The sequence below is a fragment of the Microtus oregoni genome, unplaced genomic scaffold, assembly GCF_018167655.1.
Source record: "Microtus oregoni isolate MIOR12 unplaced genomic scaffold, Mior012 000032F_ref0000030, whole genome shotgun sequence".
Lineage (NCBI taxonomy): Eukaryota > Metazoa > Chordata > Mammalia > Rodentia > Cricetidae > Microtus > Microtus oregoni.
In genome coordinates, this window is record NW_024543091.1 from 88,498 (window position 1) to 99,754 (window position 11,257).

Genomic DNA, 11,257 nt, shown 5'->3' on the forward strand with positions numbered 1-11,257 from the left:
CCAGTTTGTAGTGAAGATGGCAGCTAAATAAAGCTTTGCACAGTGTGTAACTGGACTACTGCAGAGGAGGAAATCTCAAAGCAGCTGAAGAGAGTTCAGGGCTTAAGAACACTTTAGTCTGAAGTCAGGAGGATAAGATGGGTGTCCTACAAGCACCTGCCACCCAACTCCAATGAAGATAGGGCATCACTGGAGTTTGCTCTTTCAACTTAGCCAGGAGAACACAAGCCCCAGAATTAGAGATGAGGCCCTGATGCAAAGAAATAGAATGACAGAGGAGGGTACCCAGTGCTGCCTTTTCTTTCTCAATACATATGTGCATCTCTCTTTCCCTCTCCTCATCCCTCCTTCCCTCCCTCTTTCCCCTCCTTTCCTTTCTCCCTCACCTCCTCCCTCTCTCCTTCCCTCCTTCTCTCTCTCTCCCCCTCCCTTTCTTCCCTCTCTCTCTCACATACAAATAATGAATAAATACATCTTTAAAAATGAAATTTCCAACAAGAATCACATCAACACGTTATGAACAAGTCCAAACTGAAGGCTTCCCTGCCGAACTGTAATGATGCCATTTCCTCCTCTTCTAAAACCTCCATTCCTCTTTTCCCTTTAGGTGGCACCTGCTGTTTCAGAAGGTGGAAGCTGCAGAGACACAGAGAGGAGCAGTCAGATGATTGCCTGTGCTACCAAATGGTGCCCAGCAGGGACTACAGAAAATTATAGTGTACACACACTGCCCTTAGAAGAGGAAGTAGAGAGAGGAGTTGTCTACATGTTTAATGACCAAAACCAGTGTTCTGATGTGTGATTAGATCTACCACAGACTATTTTCAAGCGAATCTGGCACTATTTATGCAGATCCCCTTTGTCCGCTCAGGCTGGCTGAATATGAAGTTAGCAGCGAGAGGGAATGCTGAATGGTGTGTATGAGTAGTTGGGTAGGAACGTTGGTTGTGCATATCAGTTTTGTTGAGAGTTCAGGCACAGTCTTTTTGATTTTTCCCTTGTCTTTTAAAGTTGTCTAGAGAATGTCTGCTCATGCTCTCTAGATTTTAATCTCTCAGGACCCAAATGAAACAAACTGCAATCCCACCTCGTAGATTGCTGACTCTCAGAGTACAACCTAAGAAAGGTAGAGCAGTCAATGTAGAGGGAGAGGACATAAAGAATTTGTTCTTGTTTTTACACCTACAGTTATTTCTGTTCTTTGAAATTCCTTATATCTTCCATCTTTACACTGAATAATCCCCTGTGTTGAGCTATAATCTCTGCTTCTTTGGCCGGGTTCTGAACTCCCCAAAGATCCCAAATCCTCTAGCGTCAAGTCTAAGTCACATGAAGTTTTTCTACTCTCAGAACACTAAGCCTAGTCCTTAGTAAATGTGATTTAATTGGCTGATAAAAGAAAAGATAATGATTTGACAGGAAAGTGATGACATGGAGTAAAAACAGAGAGATTTCTGGCATATAAGGTCAGTGCTGTCCCAAGTTCAGATTATATGGATGGCGGCTGTTCATGTCCTGAGTTCATGTTTTGTGGATGGGGGCTGTTCATGTTATATAGATGGGGGCTATTCATGTCCTGAGTTCATGTTATGTGGATGTGGGCTGTTCATGCCCTGAGTTCATGTTATGTGGACGGGGGCTGTTCATGGTCTCAGACTGTCAACAAGAGTCCTGAAGACTGCTCCAAATGTTGTTTCTGCAGAAGTCATGATATGACTTGACTGTTCCTAACCAAAAAAAGATCCAAAACACACCCAAATCAGATATTTTTGAGTACCAACACAATGCTGTGAGCAGAAAATTCCCCCTTGAGGTTTCATATGATTGGTGGTCATAATCCAAATGCAGTCAAACAAAGAATGTATAAGACTACCTTTAGGCTACTAATGTATTTAAAAAGGAATGTCATGCTTAGCTTGAAATCCATCATATAATATCATTATGCATATACAAATGTTCTAAAGTCTGGAGAAAGATAACTTAAAACCTGAAACATTTCTAGTCCAGTGATTTTGGATAAAGGCTGCTCAACCTGTACTCTAGGTTTGATAATGACATTAAAATGTTTACAAAGGGATTTCCAGGACAGGCTCCAAAGCTACAGAGGAACCCTGTCTCAAAAATCCAAAAAAAAAAATGTTTACATGACTGTATCTTCTAGAATTTCTAAGTTTTCATATGAATGAATTTTATCTACTGGAAATTAAGATCTAATCGTGGCCATTGTTGACTAACAGGCAATAAATAAATATGATCACAGACACGACAGAACTCATATAATTATTCTGTGTAGATAGTTCTGAGAGCTCATCAGAAATGAAAACATTTGATCCTTAGGGAGATTATGTAGCTCACATGAGTTTGCATGAGTTGTGAGTAGTGGCATTGATTTCTTTATCGCGAAGACTTGAAACCTCCAGTCATGCACTGTCCCTTGAATTATTTTTGATATATTTTCCCTGAGGTAAGATATAAAAGGGAAGAAGACTTATCTTTGAAAAACTTGGAAGGATTTATTAAGAAATAAAGATCTTTTCAAGATATTTATTCACAAAGTGTATTTATTTTTTCATGGTTAAAAAATAAAAAAAAATTGAAGAAAATTATACTTCAGAGAGAAAGCTGTCCTATTGGATAGCAAATGCTTCTTTTTCTTTAATATATATTATATTATTTAATTATTAATATATATTACCAGAAAGGAATCTGTGAAGGGGTGGTTTTACTTTGCATCTTCAAAGATGAATGATGCTAGAGGGTTAAATGCTGTACATATTTTATATTCAACAATATCTATGTGCACATTCTACAGATAGAACTGAGACAAGGCAGTCATTCTCAACAATATGAATGGTAAGTTACACCTTACACCGGGAAGAACTAGCTTAGTTGGAAAATTTACTGATAATTTTCTACAATTTTAGTTATTTAATGTACTATAAAATATGCTTTTTGTTCTTCAAATTTCAATATATGGATTGAATTTAAATCTGGAACATTATTAGAACTTATTTATTTCTATATAATATGTTTAGGTGGCCCAGGGAAAGGCATGTTTCCTTATTGTCTTGGAAGATCGAATTTATACCTAACTGGTATATTCACTGGAGAAATTTAGGAGTGCATATGAAAGAGATTAAGTTTTCAATGAAAATCTGATTAAACAGACTTCAAGAGCTATTTATTCTGGCTATTCTGGTTTTTAAATAATTACTGATTTAAGGTTACAGAAACTATCCATACTATATAAGGAACTACAAAGGAAATATAGACAACTAAGCAATGCAATTAATAAATAGGCCAATGAACAAATAGTTCTCAAAAGATGAAGTATAAGCAGCCAAATGACAGTTGAAAAACGTTCAACTTCCCTAGCCATTGTGGAAATGGGATTTAGTATATCCTTAGACTCTATGTCATCTCAGTCAAAATGGCTACTTTTAAGAAAACAAGAAACAACAAACGCTGGCAGTCTATCCACTATTGGTGGGAATGTAAACTGGTCCAGCAATTATGAAAATTAGCATGGAAGTTCCTCAGACATCTAAAACTAGAGCTACCATATGGTCTAGCTATACCACTCTCAGGTAAACACCCAAATGACTCAATACCAACAAACACAGAGATACTTGCACATTTATGTTACTACAGCACTAACAACAAAAATCTAATTATGGCACCAGATTAGATGTCCATTAACAGATGAATGGGTAAAGAAAAATAGGGTGCACATACAGAATGGTGTTGTATTCAGTCATCAAGAAGAACAAAATTATGTTATTTGATGGAGAAATGGATTCAACTAGAGACAACCGTGGTAAATTAAATAACCCAGACTCAGAAACACAAGTATCACATATTTTCTCTGATTCATGGATCCAATATTTTATAAAAACACGCGTGTGCGCGCGCGCACACACACACACACACACACACACACATAACTTGGAAGCACAAAAGGGAGACTGGGAGAAGGCAGGGGAGGGAAGAAGATGACCAGAAGTGGGGAATGTGGAGTAAAAGGAGAGGGTGTGGAGGGGTGAATGTGGCCAAAATACATTGTGTATTTAGAAGGAATTGTTTCTATGAGACCCATCACTGTAAACAAAATGAATACATGCCAATTTAAAAGAAAAAATCATTATAATGGAATAAAATGATCATGGGCTCATGAATTAGACCTACCTGGAATCAAATCCCAGATGAGTGTTTGTGTAAGCCATGCAACCGTTCTTTTTCTCTGTGTGATAATTTCCTAAATTTAAATGTATAAATGTATGCAAAATACCCGGTTCTAGGTGAACTCTTACTTTGATTTTCTTTTCTCTTTCGATCAGGTTTCTCTTTCCATTCAAAACTAGACTTGTGATGAATTATCAAGGCAATAGGGATAGGAGTTTAGGACTGATTTCTATTACTTAGTAAATTCGTTACTCCTACTAATCTGAACCAATGGATACCCCTGTGAAATCCTGCCAGGCAATGTTTGCAAGATGGCAATAGTACAGCATGGACAGCTCAAGGAGCTGGAAAGGAGCCAGTGGCCATAAATTGCAAAGCCGTTTACAATCCAAACATGATGGAAACTATATGCCATTTGGGGTGGGGTTGATTGGAAAAGCACATGGTTTGGAGTTATTTTTGATGGATTAAGTATTTCCCCTGTATCATCCCGCTAGAAGATTAAAACTTGATTATAACACACCACACCAAAATATTTTTCGATGTGGAAATATTCAAGCATAAATCAAACACTCCAGGTCTATGAACAAATAATCAAGAGAACAAGTGATGTGCTATTCTTCAAGGGCTGACGTTGAGACAAAGGAACATTACAATAGTTTATTGTTCATAAGCTAATATATTCTTGCAGAGTGGGTTTGGAATGTAGGCACTACCCAGAACTGATTGGTGCTTGGCTACACACCAGAATAATGCCCATGATGAAAAAAATAGTTATGAAAATGTGAACTTTTTTCCTCTTAGTACCTTACGTCTCCTTCATTTTACATCAGTCAGAGGTGATTTCGCAGTCCTGTGGTGGAAAGCTATTCCTGGATGCTGTCCATTAGAGAAAGTCACACCACTGTTCAGAGCACTGGGGATTAACTCTTCAGGCACAGATGGTTAAACTTGGACTATTTAAGATTTAAATGATGATATGATGCCTCCACAGGTGACTAAAGTTGCCATGGCAGGGTCACAGCAATTGTAGGCAGCCCCTGGAAGACTTTTGGTTATGGTCGTCACCTTAGCTTTTATCCCCAAGGAGTTCTTTCTTCCATTTTCCTCAACAGATGCTCCTTAATTTTCTCTGTTTTCTGTGATTTTTGACCACAAGCAGGTTCAGAAGGATCTGTTGTGTGATAATTCTTTTCCTGGAGAGACACAACCACACATCTTCTCACTCAGATAGAGATCATGACACAGCAAAGTACACATACCGCCAAAGTCAAACTTGGTGGGCAAGTGAGTTTATTGGGTTTTATATATATGCATAGGGGTAAAGGGTTACTAACAGGAGCAGGGATGACTCAAAAGACATCTGTGTCACCAAAGCCCAACCTAGCTCTCAAAGCTGGGAACTGGGAATACACTGGATAGCCAGGAGACAGCTCAATTGGTTGCAATGTGCTCTTTCTTTTTTTTTTTTCCCCTCTTTAACTGGACTCTTTTTTTTTTTATTGCGAAAAGAAGAAAAAAACATAAACAAAAAACAAGTTTCCACCTCCTCCCAGCCTCCCATTTCCCTTCCCCTCCTCCCACCCTTCTCCCCCTCCTCCCACCCTTCTCCCCCTCCTCCCATCCTTCTCCCCCTCCCCCCACTCCTCTCCCCCCCTCCCTCTCCAGTCCACAGAGCAGTCCGGGTTCCCTGCCCTGTGGTAAGTCCTAGGTCCTCCCCCCTCCGTCCATATCTAGGAAGGTGAACATCCAAACTGGCTAGGCTCCCACAAAGCCAGCACATTAAGTAGGATCAAAACCCCCTGCCATTGTCCTTGGTGCCTCATCAGCCCTCATTGTTCGCCATGTTCAGAGAGTCCGGTTTTATCCCATGCTTTTTCGTTCACAGTCCAGCTGGCCTTGGTGAGCTCCCCGTAGATCAGCTCCACTGTCTCAGTGGGTGGATGCACGCCTCGTGGTCCCGAATTCTTTGCTCATGTTCTCCCTCCTTCTGCTCCTCCTTGGGACCTTGGGAGCTCAGTCCAGTGCTCCTGTGTGGGTCTCTGTCTCTATCTCTATCCATCACCAGATGAAGATTCTATGATGATATGCAAGATATTCGTCAGTATTGCTCTAGGATAGGGTCATTTCAGGTTCCCAATCCTCAGCTGCCCAAGGAACTAACTGGGAACCTCATCTTGGGCACTAGGGAGCCCTCTAGGGTCAAGTCTCTTGCCCACCCTAAAGTGGCTCCCTTAACTAAGAATTGTGGTTCCGTGCTCCCCTATCCACCTTTCCTTTATTCCAATTCTCCTGTTTCCCCAGGTCCCCCCTCCTTCCCTTCTACCTTTTCTCTCCCCATCTCCCCTTAGCCCCATCCCACCCCACCCCCAAGATCCCATTTTCTCCCCGGAAATTTGGTCTACTTCCCTTAGCCAAGAGGATAACTATATGTTTTTCCTTGGTTTCACCTTCTTACTTAGCTTCTTTAGGTTCACCTATTGTAGACTCCGTGGTCCTTATTTATGGCTAGAAACCAATTATGAGTGAGTACATCCCATATTCATCTTTTTGGGTCTGGGACACCTCACTCAGGATAGTGTTTTCTATTTCCATCCATTTGCATGCAAAATTCGAGAAGTCATTGTTTTTTACCGCAGCGTAGTACTCTAGCGTGTATATATTCCATACTTTCTTCATCCATTCTTCCATTGAAGGGCATCTAGGTTGTTTCCAGGTTCTGGCTATTACAAATAATACTGCTATGAACATAGTTGAACAAATGCTTTTGTCATTTGATAGAGCATCTCTTGGGTATATTCCCAAGAGTGGTATTGCTGGGTCCAGGGGTAAGTTGATCCCGAATTTCCTGAGAAACCGAAACACTGACTTCCACAGTGGTTGCACAAGATTGCAATCCCACCAGCAATGGATGAGGGTACCAGTTCCTCCACAGCCTCTCCAGCAAAGGTTATCCTTGGTGTTTTTGACTTTAGCCATTCTGACAGGTGTAAGATGATATCTCAAAGTTGTTTTGATTTGCATTTCCCTGATTGCTAAGGAAGTTGAGCACGACCTTAAGTGTCTTTTGGCCATTTGAACTTCTTCTGTTGAGAATTCTCTGTTCAGTTCAGTGCCCCATTTTTTAATTGGGTTAATTAGCATTTTAAAGTCTAGTTTCTTGAGTTCTCTATATATTTTGGAGATCAGACCTTTGTCTGTTGCGGGGTTGGTGAAGATCTTCTCCCAGTCAGTAGGTTGCCTTTGTGTCTTAGTGACCATGTCCTTTGCTTTACAGAAGCTTCTCAGTTTAAGTAGGTCCCATTTATTCAATGTTGCCCTTAATGTCTGTGCTTCTGGGGTTATACATAGGAAGTGATCTCCTGTGCCCATCTGTTGTAGGGTATTTCCCACTTTCTCTTCTATCAGGTTCAGTGTGTTCGGGCTGATATTGAGGTCTTTAATCCATTTGGACTTGAGTTTTGTGCACGGTGAGAGATATGGGTCTATTTTCATTCTTCTACAGGTTGACATCCAGTTGTGCCAGCACCATTTGTTGAAGATGCTTTCTTTCTTCCATTGTATACTTTTAGCTCCTTTATTGAAAATGAGGTGTTCATAGGTTTGTGGGATAAAATCCGGGTCTTCTATACGATTCCATTGGTCGACTTCTCTGTTTTTATGCCAGTACCACACTGTTTTCATTACTGTAGCTCTGTAATAGAGTTTGAAGTCAGGGATGGTAATGCCTCCAGAAGATCCTTTATTGTATAGGATTGTTTTGGCTATCCTGGGTTTTTTGTTTTTCCATATAAAGTTGATTATTGTCTTCTCCAGATCTGTGAAGAATTTTGATGGGATCTTGATGGGGATTGCATTGAATCTATAAATTGCCTTAGGTAGAATTGCCATTTTTACTATGTTGATCCTCCCAATCCAAGAGCAAGGGAGGTCCATCCATTTTTTGGTATCCTCTTCAATTTCTTTCTTCAATGCCTTAAAGTTCTTGTCAAATAGATCTTTCACTTCCTTGGTTAGATTTACCCCAAGATATTTTATGCTGTTTGTGGCTATCGTGAATGGTGAAGCTTCTCTGATTTCCCTCTCTGCTTCCATATCCTTTGTGTATAAGAGGGCGACTGATTTTTTGGAGTTGATCTTGTATCCTGCCACATTACTAAAGCTGTTTATCAGCTGTATAAGTTCTTTGGTGGAGTTTTGGGGGTCGCTTATGTATACTATCATATCATCTGCAAATAACGAAAGTTTAACTTCTTCCTTTCCAATTCGAATCCCCTTGATCCCATTATGTTGTCTTATTGCTATTGCTAGAACTTCAAGCACTATATTGAAGAGGTATGGCGAGAGTGGACAGCCTTGCCGTGTTCCTGAGTTAAGTGGGATGGCTTTGAGTTTCTCTCCGTTTAATTTGATGTTAGCTGTCGGCTTGCTGTATATAGCTTAAGTGACTCAGTTGACCTTAATAGACAGCTTGGTCTGCTCTGAGAGTTGTCTTCGCAGCTTAGCCTATCTGAGAGACTTTGTGGCCTGATTGAGATGCAAGACTATAAGTAGCTCACTGAATGACCTTTTTCTCACTCTTCAGCTCACAGCTCAAGTACTTCCTGCCTTTCCATGATGCTTCACAGTAATTCATTCTCTTCTTATCATATTCATAACTCACTGCACCTGTCATAAAACTTCTTCCTTTCCCTTCTACTCCAATAGTAAATAACTTTGATTTTGTGGGTCACCAGATCCCTAACAAGTCTGCAGTAGTAGTTGAAATGGTCCATGGTCCATAGGCAACACGGAAGCAAATGAGTCCGTGTTCCCACAAAGTTTTGCTTCTCTATTATAATTAATAGAAAAAAATTTCTATTGTCTTGAGTTGTTCATTTCTCTGTTCTCATCATGAATCTAAGCCCAACATGCAGTAGTTCATAGATGCTACACAGGTAGCTAACTAAGCATATACATAAATGAAATACCATCTCATTTGATGAGATGCTATTTACTTAATGAGAGCTAAGTTGAGAGGTAAGTACTTAAGGTTATCAACAAGAACCTGGCCAACTGAATCATGATGAAAGAAACATATCAAATCTGCACACAGAGGAACCATTCACGCAGGTGTCAGGAAACTCTGAGGCAGCATTTTAACTGTTACCAGATCAGTGTGACCAGAGAGACATCTCTGTCTTATAGTCAAACTGTCAAGAACTGAAATGAACTTGCAGTCTTGACCTGTGGGATCAGTCCTTTACAATCCATGTCTCTAAAGAAGTGATGTTGAAGCAAGGAGGAAGTCTAATAAGCTGGAACTGATTTCCAAGGAAACATTCTTAGTGGAGTTTTCTCCAGTGAGCTCTCAGGACTGAGTGTGCAACCATTAGCCTTTGTGGAGTTTAAGACTGGAAGCTTCTAAGCTTCTGATTTACTGATGCTGCAAGGGTTGGTTGGGCCTTGTTCATTCAGTTAAGGTACTGAAGGGGTGACTGACTCCACATGGTAGAGGATTTATAGACTTTTAAAATCCTCTGAGGAGGAGGAGGCTATCTGGAAAATTCACCTGAGTACCTCATTTCCTGAAAAAGCTGGAAAAACTAGTGAGGTCCCAAGGAAAGGCAGTTACCATATATTGGCTTTTAAGACATATTTTTAAAAAGTACTTTTCAATGTTATAGACATTTTATTGAGTTAAGCAACTGAACAACTGTGCAGAGCAACATTTTGCTATTAATTTTGATTTGATAGGAGAAGGAAAAGCCATGATCACACAGTACATTTAGAAATATTTTTTCCTCCTATAAAAATGGAACAAGGGAGCATGGAGCACAAGATAAACGATTTGGAAAAGGGAACAAATGACCTGTATTTAACTGAATTGCACTGATTTCCATTTTTACTGGGTTCTTTCCTTTATTTTATTCCATTTTAGTTTTCTGGGTCCAACTTCTTTCACAGGTGGCATGGAAGGTCCTTCTATCTATGTGTTGCTTTTATTGGTTAATGAATAAAGAAAACTGCCTTGGCCTGTAGCAAGGCAGAATGTAGCTAGGCAGGTAAAACTAAACTGAATGCTGGGAGAGAGAAGGCAGAATCAAGAGAAGCCATGTAGCCCTATTGGAGACAACTATGGCAAGCCACAGCCACACGGTGATACACAGATTACTAGAAATGGGTTAAATTAAGATGTAAGAGTTAGCCAATAAGAAGTTAGAGCTAATGGGCAAAGCAGTGATTTAATTAATACAGTTTCTGTGTGGTTATTTCAGTTCTGGGCGGCTGGGATGAACAAGCAGCCTCATACAACACACAGGATTTCATAGAATGAACAAAAAAAAGAAAAAAGTTGACTCTGTATAAATTCTGAAAACTGTATGACAAACCTAGACCATACATTGTTTTCCTATATTATTTCTAGGTTAAATATGAAAGTGTCCAAGATTATATATAATGAACAAACACATAGAAAATTAACAGTCAAATCATGCTCAAATGCATATTTGAGGAATGTTTTCTTCATGCCTCTGGAATCATGCTACAGATTGGTAGTATAATTATTATTAAGTCTGTATCCATTTTTTAAGACTCCACACACTGATTGAGAAGCATTCCAGATATCTGTTGATGACTATCTAACTACCCTAGTTGTTGTGACATAAAATAATAATTTGTTTTGCTCTTAGATTCTGTGACTAGGGATGCAGACATGGCTTCTTGGAGTGGTTTATCTTCCATCTATTAGGAATACCTAGTGTCTTTCCTCCCCTCATATGTGGTTTCTGGATTAAAATAATCAGTGGGGCTTGGTTGTAGTTATTGGCTGGGGAATATACTCATGGTCTGTCCAAGAATCTTAGTTTCTTCTGTAATGTTGCTGAACTTCTAAAAGAGTATGGGGGAGATAGGATAAACTCAAGACACTAAGGTAGAAGCCAAAAGATCTGTTGAACTAATAATGACAGTCATGCATCTTTAGCTCTATATAACATTGTTAAAAACATGTCCGTAGGAACATTCCAGATTCAAAGGGAGATAAATTGAGATAAATCCAGTTTTTGAAAATGTGGACAAAAGTCCACACAACAGA